The sequence below is a fragment of the Falco naumanni genome, chromosome 9 (genome assembly GCF_017639655.2).
Source record: "Falco naumanni isolate bFalNau1 chromosome 9, bFalNau1.pat, whole genome shotgun sequence".
Taxonomy (NCBI): Eukaryota; Metazoa; Chordata; class Aves; order Falconiformes; family Falconidae; genus Falco; species Falco naumanni.
In genome coordinates, this window is record NC_054062.1 from 37,680,738 (window position 1) to 37,696,555 (window position 15,818).

Sequence of the window (15,818 nt, forward strand, 5' to 3'; positions counted from 1 at the left end):
GGTGGTGTTCTTCATAATAACTATAATTGAAGAGGCAAAAATATCACAAAAAATTATCACTGAATTTGTAGTATCTTTAAAAGAAAACCAAGAGTTCATAGTTTCTGAACTATATAGAAATACAAATATAATATTCAAAAGTTCATTTAATAATTAATACCTGTTTTAAGCATGTAATGAACAAAAAAGTATTATCAATAATTATAATAATAATGGCTGAACCAAAATATTAAGTATTTATGAACATGCATATTAACTTTTTACAAACTGTTGAAAGTTTACTCTAGTGCAAGTGACTACTGCTTAAGAGCTTGTAGTCAAATGACAAGTAACAACATTGCCTACACCAACTGGTCTGCACCTTTCTCAGATTTCCAAGCATCTGAATTTTCCTGCAATATTTCAAACTACTATTCTTCAAACTCTCTGATATTTCCTGAAAGTTCTAGCTGAGCAGCAATCAATACCTAGGAACACTGACAGAGCTTTGACAGTGATTGATCTCATTAAGGACAATGGAAAACTTTCTTGAGTTTAGTGACATATGCTCAGTCTGAAAAGAGTAAGTAGTTGGTAAGAAAACCCAAGAGGTTGCTAAAATTTTCTATCTGAAAATTTCTTCATTCTTTTTCTTTTTTAATCTACAAGTACAGTATGCAATGTTTACAGGCACTAGTTATGTATTCAGAAAACAACCTTTCTACGGCATAGAGACAAGACATACAGACCTCCATCCCAAGTCAAATACTTGGGCTCCAATACTCCACAGATAAAATACTAGTTTGGCTTTATTTAACTATTTCCATTAAGATGTAAATCTGAAAAATTGAAAATAATGCACAGTTTTCCCTTTCTTTTTCTCCGTATTTTCAAATTTTCTTATCTTTTTAATGGGTTTATTTAAATGTATATATTTTTTCAATGTTTCTCCTGTTGGAAAATGCACAGAAGTTTTGTCATGCAATCATAACTCCTCCTTCTTGATCCTCCTTTGCTCTCCAGCTCCACAAACAATTAAAATCCAGACCATTTAGAGGCATTCATCTGATTTAACATCTTGCCAGAACAAAGACATCAGAATCTGAATCCAGACACAAGGACTGTTTGCTGAAACTGCCATTGTAGCAGACCTCTCTTATTTGCAGTGAGGCAACTCTGGTCTCCACTGCTCATAGCCTGGTGATATACTGCAATGTGATTTCTCAATGAAAAGCTTCTGTTATGGTCTTATAAGCTAATGGCAAATTCCAAGTGCACATGCAGCAAAGAAGGCCTACTCAACACTCAGGTTCTCTGCCTTCTCAGAGATGGCTTTGTGCTGTGTTGGGTTTGGCTTCTGAGGAACCTCAATGCTTACAGCCCATGGCAGAAGGTAGTACACAAACCTGAGGTTTGGTTTGGGGCCTTTCTGAAAGCAAAAATTTGTGTTGAGAAGTTTTATATAAACACATACATTTTACTTTAGCTGATAAATGGGAGACAGAATAAAGAAGTGAAAACACTAAGTAGATTAAACAGCATGAAGAAATAATATTTATGACTAAATTTGCTTTTATGGACAGTAGCCTATTAACAGGTCTGGAAAAGAATGTTTAAACAGGGTTCAAACACTCAACAACTGTACACAATTACTGTAACATATTGTACCAGAGAACCATCAAAACTTCCAGGGTTGCAATTTCAGACATGTGTACATCCAATTTTGCATGCACATCAGAATCTGAGATATCAGAAGGCACTGTTTTTCCTGTAATTATACAGACTGGCTTGTTTTGGCCAAAGTCCTTTGGTACTGTGAGCAGTATTTGTGAGGCTAGAAACAAAGTCATAGTTCATATCCTTAATGGCTTGTTCTAACTTATGAACAGGATAAATGGGGGGTGGGAGGGAGCAAGCACGGCAGCTCCAGTATGTGCTCCAGTGTTCTTTTACAGCAATGAGCATTTGAACTAACATATACAGTCACTAGAAAAATTGTACTTACATGAGAGTGATGCTTATGAGAGACTCCCACACGTACTACACAAGAAGAGTTTGGTCCTAGATGGTAAGGGCTGCAGATAGTGTGCTCATTCTCATCTTCCTCACTGGTTCTAGACTTCAAGATCAGGAGGGAAGGCACACAAAACAATTTGACATTTGAATTGTGCTAAACCTAGGAAGGGAGATAAAATTGTATTTTTTTCTCAGAAACTGCTGGTCAGCAGAAGAATTTGTGCATGCAAACAAGTAATTTGATTAAATGCAATGTACATTTTCAGCTAAACAGCATTTAACTCACAATGGTCCTGCTCTCCATTAGTTACCTCTGATCACTTATGCTTTCCAAAGTAGAGTAAAACTGTGCTGTTCTAGCTTGGTAGTATTTCACATTCACTGTGTGGTGAAAGGTTACGGTGAAAGGTTGCTGAGGACTAAGTCTAGGTGGTATCACAGGCCTTGATTTGTTATACAGAGGATTTGCTAGGAATGCAGCTACATTGGTGCAAATCCTCTGTATTGGCAGAGTAAACAGCCACACACACTATGCATTGTTGCAATCTACCTTGTTTCAAGCAGGGATTAAATTCTGCAACTCAGGCTAGGCAGAGGAAGACTCTATGGACACAGTCCTTCTACCAAACGTTGCAGGAACACACAGCCCCACACAAACGGAGGGACTTTGTCCCTTCTTCCCCATAGCAAATCCATTGCTAAACTCTGTAGTTACAGTGTAGAAAAAGGAAAAGATAGGAATTTTGGTCAGTTATTGCTTTGTCTCAGTTTTACATCTGAACACGAGCATGGATAAACTTCAGACAGTTTAACATTCTACATTATGATTCCTTTTTGCCTGGATCAATTTTGTTTAATTTTAAAGTCATATAAGCTTTCCTTGCTGAATTTTGTGTTTTCCGAAAGACTAGCTGCATGTGGCTAAATGTATTCACTGGCTATGTTTAATGAAACTGTAGAAATTATTGAGGGAAAAGGTTTTGACTTCTCTATCCTCCTTCCATAGCACTATTGCTCTCTCCAGTGTTCTTTGGAGTGTATTCTTCACAGGTTTGTCCAACCTGGTTATAACCTTTTTATTTAAAAAGAAGAAGCTGTATTAGGACACCATTTTGAGTGATGCTGGATGATCAGAAACTGTCCATCAAAGCAAAGTTAACAAAGGGTTTTCTGTTGGAACCTATAGATCTCATGAACTCTACTGTCATTTCACTCCTACTACTTCTGAGCCCCCAAAGCAATAGCAGATTCAGGTAGGTTAGTCAAAATTAGGAATGGATTCCCTCTGCATGAATTTTGCATATTATAGATTTGGCATTTCCACAACCTAACTATTATTTCTGCTCAGGCTAAAATATTTCACAGTTACAACAACCTGTCAGTGAAATCCTTTCTCTCTCATGTAGTGTCCAAGCCAGAATCATCACCCAGACAAACCTCCACCAGCCTTACATAAAAGATTTGTCTAGTACAAACACTACATGGTGTACAATCACAGTGATGATTACTTCAGTGTTTAGACTATTATTTTTATAACGGCCTATAAAGATGACGTAAACCTTCAGCAAAAGGTTATAGGATGCTTTCTAACATTTTTTTCAGCTGTTGCTCTGCTCACAACTCCCACTAAACTATGTACAGTGGTTTAGGTGTGGGCTTGCCAAAACCTCATAGGAAAGAACTAAAATCTCTCACTACTCTGGAATGATTTGTTGTATTACAGCTTAAAGCCATAATAAGGCCTTCTTCTAAGAAAGGCTCCGAAAGCCCTCAGTAGCTGTGATTCTGATGCCTCTTAGGACAAAGAAGCAGCCATAAGGCCAGTACTGTCTTTGCCAGACAGAGATCTGGAGAACAGGAGTTCCACCTGTCCTAACACCAAATGGCCGGGAATAGGAATGTAAGCCAGAGGTGGCCACAGCCTGCTGGAGGCTGTGGGCAGAGTCATAGAATACTCAGCCATGGAATGCCACTATCTGAAGCCTGTTCCTGTCCAACATGGCAGTAAAGGGCTACAGAGACCACAGCCATAACCTTAAGACAATAGCAAGTAAAATATTACAAACACCTATTTGTGACAATAGAGGGGAAAATATTAAAAACATCTCAATAATTTGTAGCATAATAAGCCACTGGCTTCCAGGCATATCTGGAAAGGCCAGGGACCTGCTCATTGCCACCTCCCATATGACCTCCCTTGTCACCACAGTGCAGTTAGCTGAACTGAGTACACAAACACTCCCTATTCCAGCACAGCACAAAGGCCTACATTCTATTAACTGTCACTGACACCTAATGCTTTGAGGCACTGTTTGAAAACAGGCGCTAGGACTTTCAGAACGTTCAGGCAGTCTAGTCATGTATGTTTAGTGGGTACTGAAGGGGACAAATGCATCAACCATCACAAAATGTATTTTGCATCACTTTTCTGAAGAACAAAAACCTCTCCCAAATCTATTATCCTTTAAGAACTTAGATATATAATGGAAGACATGAGTCATCTGGAGCTACTATAGTAAGAATAATGTAACTGCAGCTCAGGTGCAGCAATGAAAAGGCTCACAACCATAAATATTTTTGTTGCCACAGTACCTTCTGTGAATGGGGAGCAAGGTAATCACAGTCTTGACATCATGACTGGTATCAGTCTGTCTTATGACTAGTTTCAAGAGATATTGTCACAAAAGTTAAACAACTGTCAGCCAACAATTATTCTCAACAGCAAATTTTTAAAAAAATGCTTTGGAATCCATTCCGGGAAACCTAGAACATACACAGCTTCTCTTCATCTATTCCATGTGCACTCTGAAGGATAACATCACACTCTCTATCTCTGCTTAGAGCTTCAACACCTGCAATTTTGCACAAAAAGAAACTGTGTCTTAAAGGCAAAAAGAATTTGTTTGCAAAAATCAGTAAGGACAATAAATCAAAGTTCATGAAAACGGAGCAAGTTCCTGTAAAGACCATTAGCTTTCTATACTACCGCCTAACTAATTTAAGGATGAAACAGAATAGTCATACTTTAAAAAGCAGATGACATACAAATACTTGCTTTTCTGAATTAAACACGCAGTCTTAGTATCCAAGGCATAGTTTTTGTGTAACAAAAATATCCTAGACCCAGTAACTACAGGGCAACGAAGATACAGGAAATCCTGCCTTTGCTGGCATGAGAAAGTAACTGAATGGGACTATCCTCAGCCTAGCAAAGTTTCTTCCCTGATAGCATCGAGAAGCTTCCTTGTGCTGGACCCTGTCTGGGATTAAACATGGGAGTTCAATTTCCAAAACTGTCAGTCGGGAACCTTTCACACATCCTAAATTTATTTTGAAGTACTAAAGGAAACATCAAATATAGAAGCAAGTCACTCAATGTTCACAAAATGCAGCTGATTGAAAGCAAACTATATAACCTGTTGCGTGGGTTGACTTTTATCTCATGTGGGTTTAGTTAGCAGAGCTGAAAATGTTAGCCAATACAAGGTCTGAGGCTGTCTCCTGCACAGATGCAGATGATAACCTTGTGAGCTCAGCTGTCTGCTCCAATCGCCTTGCAAATGATAGCGTGTTTCCAGCACAAGTTACAGGAATTTAGACAGTTTGTTTGTACTAATTGAAATTGCACAACTATGTGCTTCTGCACGCAAATGCTGTGGAAGCACTGGGGAGGCTTCCTCATTGAGGCTTTAAATGCGAGTTGCCAGAACTCTGAATAAACTCTTCCCAAACAAAATAATCCTTCCATTCCTCAGGAGTAACTATGGCCCAGCAATCTTTCTTTGCCCTTGGTACTACACATGGGACAAAGGTCATTCTCTTTTAGGATTTATTCAAAATCTTAAAATTTAGCCAAGTTGTTAACACTTCTTTTTGTTCCCTTAATGAGGGGCTCACAATACCAAGTGTCATTTATTTTAAAGGCCCAGCTCCTGGAATCCTGTGATTATCCTCCCACATTTCTTTTACAAAGTTAAGGCAGAGGGTATGCCCATGCTTGACAGTACTCTAAAGTGATGACTGATGTGCTGAAGGCAGTCTGTCCACAGCAGCATGGAATTCCACACGGGCTAATTCACCCTGCTGCACAGTTCAGCATATTGATATGGTATGTATTGACACGCTATGCACGTATACAACAGTATGGATACAGTACACAGCAAGTAAACCTCAGGCCTTTGTGACTCCACAGGAAAGTATATGAAATAAAAATCATCATCAGAAGAAATAAAATTCAACGAACCCCACTTTTGTTCTGGTTTTCATGATCTGGGGGCTAGGTTCATTAGTTCTAAACAGGATGCCTGATCTCCGCCACTCAAATAGGACAGCATTTTGACATCTCCTGCTGTCTTTAGGCCCTGTATCACTGTTTCTTTAGCCTGGAAGAGCTATGTTGTCAGAAACTCGCCATAACCAACATTAAATGTCGCTGCTGAGTGACATGAAGCACTGGCAAGTGTACAAAAGCTGAGTGCCTGGCCTCCATAGTCCTCCAAACTCCTGAACCCACAAACAGAAAGACCCAGGGTGGGAAATCGAGTCCAAGACATCCAGAAAACAGAGAATCCCTGTAATACCTGGCTACAGGGCCATTCCTCAAACTTTACTTAAGCATTTCAGCAATATGCTCTACAACCCTTTTACATACTGTACGGTGCTGGATTACTTATGACTTCCCACTACTGTTCTCTTTAAAGACTTCTGTCAGTGTATTATTGATGCAGAGGTCAGACACCCTGAGGGCAATGTAAATGGGAAAGCATCCTGGCAGGAAAACAAAACTCAATGTTGCTTTTTAGCAACAATTCAGCACAAAAATTCTTTGTAGGGAAACTGTGGTGAACAGTGCAGTGTGATTTTACTCAGCTGACAGAAATGTTGAACACAGGAGCATGCACGCTCTATAGAGGCACACAGACCCTGATCCCGCGGTCGGATTCAGCATTCTGTAACGCATGTGCTTACACAGAGCACGGGTGTCCTTGCTTGGCACAGCGAGGGGGGGACAGGGCACCCCCTCGCTGCGGGGACGGCCCAGCCCGGCCCCGCCGGCACGGCCGCTCCCCTCACAGGGCCTCGCAGGATTTCCTGAGCCGGCAGCCCCTCAATTCCTGGAAGCGGTTTCTCCCGTGGGCAGGAAGGACGGCCCGAGGGGGCGCCGAGCCCGGCGGGGGGCGCTGCCACAGCCGCTCCGGCCCGGCAGGAGACGTCGCACCTCACCTGAAGGGCGGTGCGCGGCACCACAGAGCGCAGCACCCCCCCCCCCCCCCCCCCCCCCCCCCCCCCCCCCCCCCCCCCCCCGCTTCCCGCCGCCGCCGCGCGCGGCTGTAACGGCCGTAACGGCACCGCGTGCTCGAGCGTGCTCACGTGACGGCCCGGCGCAGCCCGCCCCGGGGGGCTGGTTGGCTGGCTGGGGCGCGCCGGGCGCTCCGCTCCCCGCCGGCCGGGCAGGGCCGGGCAGGGCAGGGCGGGACGCGCCGCAGAGCAGAGCGCCGCCGGGGAGGCGGGCCGCGCCGGGCAGAGCGCTGCGGGCGGCGGCGGCTGGCGCGTCTACTCAGTCCTCAGCGGGTCCCGCGCCGCGCTCAGGTGAGACGCGCGGCCCCGCGGGGCGGGCGGGCGCCGCTGCCGGACTCTGCCCGAGTCTCTCCGGGGCGCTGGCCGGGCCGCGGGCGTCGGGACGCGGGTGACGCCAGCGGGGCTGCGGTCGGCCGGGGCGGGAGCTCCGCTGGAGCCGAGGCGGGCGGGAAGCTGCCGGGGCAGAAGGAGCGGCGGGCGGCTGTGGCACCGCGGGGTGGGGACGGCGCTGACCCCCTGCGAGGGCAGGTCCGGACCGCAGCCCCCGGCTCCCCCGGGCCGCTGAGCGAGGCCGCCGCCCCCTGCCCCAGGGCACGGCCGGCACCTGCCGGGCCCGCTCGGGCGCCGCCGGTGCGGCTAAAACCGCTGCCAGCTCGCGGGGCTGTGGAGGCGGTCCTGCTGCAACGCTGCTGAGCCGCTAAATACCGTTAGGTGTATGTGTCGTTTCTCTGGTTGAACGCGGTGTAAATAGTGTGTAAATATCCCAGCACACTGCACCAGGTAGGGCTTCTACTTGTTCGTTCAGAGGACTTCTTCATACGATTTATTCTGGCTCTTTGAAAACTTGACAGACAAAACTAAAATCTGTTCGTAATTCTCCTTCTGGATATTGGTCTGGCACATTCGCCATAAAAATTAAACTTTCTTCTCCTATAGATTCTCCAGGTGCTTTCTGAATGTGCTTTGTTTGAAAAGCAATTTAATGAATTAACATAGCATGCACAAAGATAACTTGAGCTGACGTACTAGCAAAGTAACATCTATCGCATGAGCAAAAATGGAATATTCCTGCCCTGAGGTTCCTTTTTAATCTTAAATTATTAATGGGTCTCTGCATTACATGAATGAAATTTTCAATTGGTACAGAGAGCAAATGCATGTAGAAAACCAGATACAAGAGGAGCTGGTTGTGAGGGAGGATGTATCTCCAAAAAGGCTGGCAGGAGGAGGAAGAAAGAGAGCACCTTCTGTTCTCTTGGGGACCTCTGGGGGAGAAGCAGTGGGCCATACCCAGTCCATCTCTTTTGCAGCTCTCAAAAAAGAGGTGTGAGAAAAGGGCAAAACTTTTCCCTATCTGGGGAGCGTAGAAAAGTCCAGCTTTAGTACATACGTTTTTGTTTAGCAGCTGTTTAACTGAGTTCTTGTGGGTGCTCCTGAGGTAGGGTTTGTGGCAATCATAGTATCCTATCTTCTTTTAGAATCTGATTGTCAACTTCACACCAAATGCCATTTGTACTTAGTTAAATAAAGGTACTTACATCACATGTCATAACTTACTTCTGTCTGTAATCAATGCAGGAAAAAAATGTCTTTTATCTCCAAGGGAGACCCTAGAAAAAGCACACTTACCTAAACTGAAGTAGGAAGGGCAAAACACTTGCATTTATTATGGCTTCTGGAACATAAATGTTTGAAAATATGTTGAGAGGAAATGTTGGTTTCGTAATCAATGGGAAGTAAAATTTCTACTGTCTGTTCAACCATGTAATGTACAGTAAGTGAGGTGTGTCATAGTAAAGATTACAGCAGCGAGCTAAGGTTCTCCTCTTTCTTTTACCTGAACTTCCAGTATCTGAACTTTTAAAGGCAGAAGTTTGAAGTAAGACCATATTAAATAAAGCAGAAACATCGTGCTTATAAGCAGTTACTTTTCTTCCATGTAATCACTCAGAGTTTGTTGAAGAGATTTTGGGCAGATATATTGAAAATGTGTGATGTTACAGAAGTACAAAACCAATACATAGAGATGATAGACTAGTAAAAGGCAGCTCTTAAGGAGGCTGAGAGGATACATTTCTGCAATATTGTTAGTTTGGTAATAATCTTAAAAAAACTAAAGAAACTGTGGAAGAAAAAGATACCGGATCAACTTAGGCTACTGAACAACCCAAAGGTGAAGCTAGCGTGGATTTGGGGAGAAAACTGAGCTGAATTTTCCTTGAGTTTTCTGTGCTGTCATTATGTTAGAGGAGTGACTTGTCCATAGCAGAAGAGGCTCCTAGGCCACATCATGCATGACCTGTTGGCCCCAAGAAGCCGTCCAGGGACCTGAGCATTCCACACGGTCTCATCTGCATTCCTTCTGGGCCTGGTTTGCTCTGCAGTTGTATCACCTGCCAACCTGCAGCAACAACCACCTGCTCCTCCCCTTTCCATCAGTTTAAGGGAAGTTCCCAGTTTTGGAGAACTAGACCATATAAGCATATCTCTCACTGAATTACTCTTTGTTCAAACTGGCTTTTTTTTCCCTTGGCTTATGGTGACCTTACTGCATGTCCTGCAGGCAGCACCATAGTGCACTTGCTATTGTGGATGAGCACTAGTCCAGGTAATGCCTGCCTGGGCGAGGAGCCGGATGGGAGAGAGAAGGAATGGCACTGCCATGGCCACTACTGGTGCTCTCTGTTGCAGGCATGCAGAGCGAGTCACATAAAGCCAGCTCGCTCTTCTTGGCTGTAAGTGCCTCAAGACTAAGGAATTTGCACGTAAGGTTTAGCTGCTCTATTCTGAGTGCAGGTCATCATAGAAATAGAAGATCTGCTTCCGCTACCATAGTAGGGAAGATGTTTATAGCTAGAGGTAGTAATCAGGCAGCACAATGCTAATTCAGATTAGAACCTTTCTTTTGTGGTCCCATCTACAAAACCAGAAAGCAGAAGTGAGATTAAGGGACAGGGGGATGGAAGCCAGAAACTGTTTTTCTGTTAGGTGAAACTTTTATGCTTTAGTAATGATGAAAATCAGGTTAAACTACATTTCTGTCTGCTTACACCTTTCAAACAACTGGTCTGACTTTACAGCATAATAATTAAAAAAAGTCTTAGCAAGCAGGAGAGTCTCAGTGTGGCCTTTAATAGAACAATACTGTAAATAATGATTTCTGAAAAAGAAATATGATTGAGCTGGTGGAAGAGCTTTGCATGTCTGTTTGAGAGTGAAAAAGTTCCCAGTGTATCCGTGGATGCCTTATCTGTAGATTTTAAGGAGGGCAATGGAAAGAAAGGCTGGTTGAAATGTATGAGATCTCAGTGAAATAAAACCAGACAAAGCACTGAGTTTATGATCAGATAAATCAGATCCTTTTTTTTTTTTTTCTCAAAAAAAGGGTAGTTTGAAAGAAGCTGCAAATAACTTATCATCTGCCACCCACAAAGCCTATTCAACAAAAGTGTAATGAGGTGCTGCCTCATTTTTTCTGTTCTCCCTCACTGTTTACTTGTGGAGGGTATCTACAGAAGGTGGGACTTTTTGTGAGAAACTAACTTTAGTCCTAAATTCAACTCTGAAATGTTGCAGATAAGGATCAAGAAGTGCCTAGAAAAGCTAAGAAGGCTACTAGTCTCTTCAGCTGAAGCATTTGCATTTCACTTCTACTTTTCAAGCTGGCATGAAACCTCTGGAAGCTACTTGTACCTTTGAGCATTGCTTTTAGGGCAGTGTCTGAGGTGAAATCAATGTTGCTTCCACCTTAGGTTCCTGGAAAACTTCAGCCTTGCTCCTGGATGACAACCAAGCCACAATAGTACAGACATTTACCAAACCTAATGAAGCATTTTTATAATTAATTTCGTTTGAGACAAAGGTAGAAGCAACACAGAAGTCCCAGTACACATAGCATCAAGCTGTCAGCTAGTAGTTTAGTCTTGTCACCTTCTTGAAATTGGGCAAAATACCCCTCCTCAGAGTCTGTTAGGTAACCTATGAAGACCTGGTTAATTGTGATACAGCAGTGTTTCAGTGTTTGGTTCTGACAGATAAGGTGATTGATTATTATTTAAGTGTAAATACAGAGGGGAAAATATTCAAGAACATGCTTTTTTTAACAGCTGTGTCAGTCTCCAGTTATGTTCAAAAGCTCATCTAATTACCCATTACTTCAGTGCACTGGAGTGAACAGTTAGTATTTTAGTTCAGATACTCAATTTACCTGTTTAAAACTTTGAAAGACTGTTTTATTTACCAAGCAGACCTGTTTTAAAATATAAAATGGATCATAAGAGATGTTTTTGCTATTGGATGTGTTGTAATTTTAGGTTTAAAATAGTAAGATTGATTTTGTCTCTTTTTTTCTGTTTTTTTTTTCCTTTTTTTTCCCCTTTTTTCTTTTTCTCTCTTTTCCCCTTCAGGAGTGCCACAATAAGAGAAAGACTTGAAATATCTTTATTGGAATTCTGCTTTTGATCAACCTGTTAAAAATGGATATGAACATTATTTTCTCCTGTGAGGTAAGTATTCCTGGGGAGAAATTAAGAAAGAAAGAAGGGGGGCTGGGGGAGGGGGGACGGGGGGGGACACTGGACAGGACACCCAAACAAAAAAAGAGGAAAAAAAAAACCCAAAACCCCAGATTCGTTTCACTTGGTGTTGTCTGTCACCACTGCTGCTCTGTCTAGCAGCTTTTGGTCAGGAATTTTAAAGTTTTAGCTTCTGTGACTTGGAGAACCTTGTACTGAAGGTCTTAATTGAAAAGTCCTAGAATTAATACTTTCATTTACAGGATTAGTCATCTTTGTTCTGATATTCCAGTAGATAAAAGCAACTGTATAAAGGATCTGCATTGTTGTAGAGTTGTTGTAAAGGGTGGCTTCTGCACATAGTAGCTTTTGACCCAATGTTAAGCTTTTCTTCAAAGCATCAAAGAAACGGAAGCTGCTAAGTCTCATTTTCAAGAGTGAATACTTACACAGACTAACTGCAGATACAGGAAATGAGTGAGATCCTGGGGTGAAGAAAGAATTTGTACCACAAATACGCAGGTACTCTTTCATGCAACCAGGCAGCTTTCTCTGTTCTTGTTCGGTGCAGCCTACAGACAAGGTTGGGCTGTTGCCAGCCTGAATTACAGGTGCTTATTAATAATACTTTTACTGAGTCCCACATCCAGATTTTCATGGGTTCATATAGTAAGCATGTAGGTTAGTAAAATAAAACACATTGTTTTATTTTTAAATAAATAAATTTTATAAAACACGGGAAAATTCGGGTTGTAGGGAACCTCGGGAGGTCAATGTAGTCCAGCCCCCTGCTCAGATTTTTGAGTAGTCAATGAAATTAGGTCGCTTTCACCCATTAATCTTCCCAGTCTCTTATATGTTCAGAAGCATTAACTAAAGGTGGATTCATATCTTGCCATATGTATTAAATGGATGTTATAATCAGATAGGAACATAACATGCTACTAAAATCTGTCGAAATAGGAAAATATTTTAAGACAGGATTGTACAAGAATGGTCTGCTTCTCTGAACAAAGGAAACAATCTTTGATTTATTAATTTCTTGCAATTACAAATGAAATCTCTACAGGTCATGCAACACAGTGACATGCTGCCAATATTTTCAAGACTGGTTCCCTGCAAGAGTGACCCCTTCCCAGGCATCTCTAGGGAATCTATTTATTTACTTCCTCATGTAAGCAAAATTGCTTTCTCATAATCAAGGGAAGGGAAGTGAACACATTGCTTATCCTGCCTGATACATGCTACTGAGACATTTCCTCTGAAGTATAAATATTTGTTCATGGGAAAACATAGTGACAATGTGAATAAAAATAAGCATCATGTCAGGAAGCTTAGGGAGCAATCTCTCCCCTGGGATTTCAAAGTAAACATAAACCAAATGTTCCCCCCCATCACTATGTACTGCCAAACAGAATGTTTCATGAGCCCTAGGAATAACTTCTTCAGTGTTTCGGCCGTGGAGGGTCATGTGTAGAAGGAGTTAATGCTGTTGGTAGAAAGGGATTTCAGCATTCACAGCCTCATAGGAGGGTCACTGAAGTGAAGAGACACTTGGTTTACTTTGGATTTATGCTTATCTCAATGTGCTTTGAATTGATCCCTCAAAATTGGTAATTTTATAGCTTTAATAGTTACATTAGTAATTTAATGAGCCCTCTCCAGCACATTATCAAAGACAAACATATACTTTGTGAATAAAAATAGAAGTCATTTTATAGGTAATGCAGTTCCTGAAAGCCAGTATATAATATTACATGTATGCAAGTTGTGATGCTATGAATTATTTAATATGCACCGAGTGATCTCAGCATCACAAAGGCAAATGGCATATTAAGGCAAATGACACACCTAAGAACCCCAATATCTCTTCACCTCTGCTCCCAGCATCAAGTCTCACTTCCCAGCCTGATTTTCTTTCTTTAAATGACTTTGAGTAACATGCACGGCTTATGTAATTAACTTACAGAATAATGTTCTTGGAAACTTGCTGTTTCCACACTGGTTTGTTTCTTCTGTGATTGGGTCTCGCTTCTTGAAGAGAACATATCTGTAGGTCTGGACAAAAGTTAACTTACTGTCATGTGCTTGAGTAGGAAAACGCTGCATCTGTGGAAGGCTTGTCTTTGTAGAGGTGCTATTTGCTCCTTAATATCCCAGTCACGGCTTATTTGCTTATGGGCTTCTGTGTCACTTGAGGCATTATGAGACAAGTAGTAGTAAATTTAGCTCTCTGCTTAAAGAAGCTACTGCTCTCTCGGAGATTACTTTCTCCACAGTCAGTGCAATAAACAACATGTGTGTTGGCCACTGCAACGCAGAGTCTGGCAATTTAATTTTGCTGGCAATTCAGATAGTTAAATGCAAAGTTCTGGACTGTGCAAAGTCAACAGAATTGTGTGTGTGAAACAGTAACCTTGAGTAGAATCAAATGTAGTAGAGCAAATCTAAAATTTTAAACTGCTTGAGCTGTTTTTTTACAATTGCTTGCTTATGATTGCTTGTGACTACAGATTAGAAAACTGGGGGGGATTGCTGTGCCTCCGTGGTTGGAGTGTGGGGGAAGGGGGCAGCATTGCTGTTTGCTTTTAATTTTTGTAAGTAAATTTATGTTTCTAGCACTGTCTATCACAGAGTGTTGAAATCCTGTACTAAGCATGTTTCTAACTTCATCATGAGATTTCCTGTGCTTTTGACAAAGGAGAATGATTCTTGCAACACCTGTGCAGAATCTGTAAACAATTCTTTGTCATTGTTAGGTGGGAAATGAAGAAAGCGATGATGTAGCCCTGAAATGCCCATTCAGGGAGCTTAAGCAAAAAGAAATCCAAGTTGTGATATAAAAGCAGTGCTGTCACCCCAGAGCATCCTCTTGCCAACTGGAATTTCCTGTCTCTCACTTATGGAAGCAAGGGCCTAGCACTCTCGAGATTTGCAGCAATAAAAACATACTTAGTACAGTAACAGCACCTGAACTTTACATACTTGCTTGTTTTCACTGTTTTGTCAGTGGTGAAATGTGCTTCTACATGGGGGTTTAAATGGGCAGATGTTCCAATAATTGTCCTGACCAACGTGTACCATTTACACCTGAGATAGATACACGTGTTGTTGCCCTTATGACTATCCATGTTTCGGTTCTTGATTTATTGCTATTGCTTAAAACCTGAAGTACTTAAATTTGTTTCTTCTATTTCAGGTACGTGTTTTCATTTGCAGTTATGCAGATTATTGGTCACTAAACAAAGAACATTTCAAAAAATACTTCCCAGTCTTCTAAGGAAAATACTGGTGGGTCAGGCTTTTCTTGAGGCAATGCAACTGTCTCCACTGGAATTTCTGCAGGGGTGAATTTGGTTCTTTTATCCTCCTTTCTTTGTGTGTTTGCAACAGTGGTTCCCACTGGCAACACTATAAATAAGGAATTCTCAGCTTTCTCTTACAATAATAGTATAGTAGTATTTTAGCTGTAGTTCTGAATTTCAGCCAGAAGCCTATTGTAAAAAATAAGTGCTCTTCACCCATTTTAAATTGGAATTGTGGAGGAATGTTTGTCTTCCCTAACAGATACAGTTTAACAAAATTTTTTAGGCAGTTGCTTCTGTAAATAATTCAATTTTTCCTGCAAAAGTATTTTGGAGATGATGTGGGAGATATTCAGTTCATTTGAGGCTCTATAATGCTACAAAATGCACCCTGCTTTAGCACTTTTGCCAATATGTATGGGAGCAAATGAGATTAATACCTTTGTAGCAGATCTCCTCTACCCTTACCTGGGAAAAGGACTCCTTGCCTGACTCAGAAAAGACTGTAAAGGGTTCTTTAAAAATAAAAAGCTACATGCCTTGCTACTGTATTGAAAAAGAAAAAAAACAACAGTAGATTTCATGATACTTTGGCAATATAACTTCCAAGCAATGACTGCATGAGAAATGTCAAGGCACTGGAATACTTTTTATTAAAGCTCCCTGAATGCCTGATTAAATTCAAACCACTCCTGGTGGTTCTAGC

The 15,818-nt window shown here is 41.8% G+C and overlaps 1 protein-coding gene across 2 annotated transcripts in view; it reads left to right on the forward strand.

Annotated features, from left to right (window-relative positions):
- The first annotated feature begins 7,450 nt into the window (after positions 1 to 7,450).
- The window catches only part of RHOBTB1 (Rho related BTB domain containing 1), a 54,530-nt gene continuing 46,162 nt past the window's right edge, over positions 7,451 to 15,818 (forward strand). Inside the window, exons 1-2 of one of the 2 annotated variants that reach the window (XM_040606410.1) lie at positions 7,451 to 7,584; positions 11,700 to 11,798. The gene's annotated coding sequence lies outside the window, so the exon portion shown is untranslated. The remainder of the gene's footprint in view (positions 7,585 to 11,699; positions 11,799 to 15,818) is intronic. The other variant, XM_040606411.1, reaches the window with a different exon arrangement.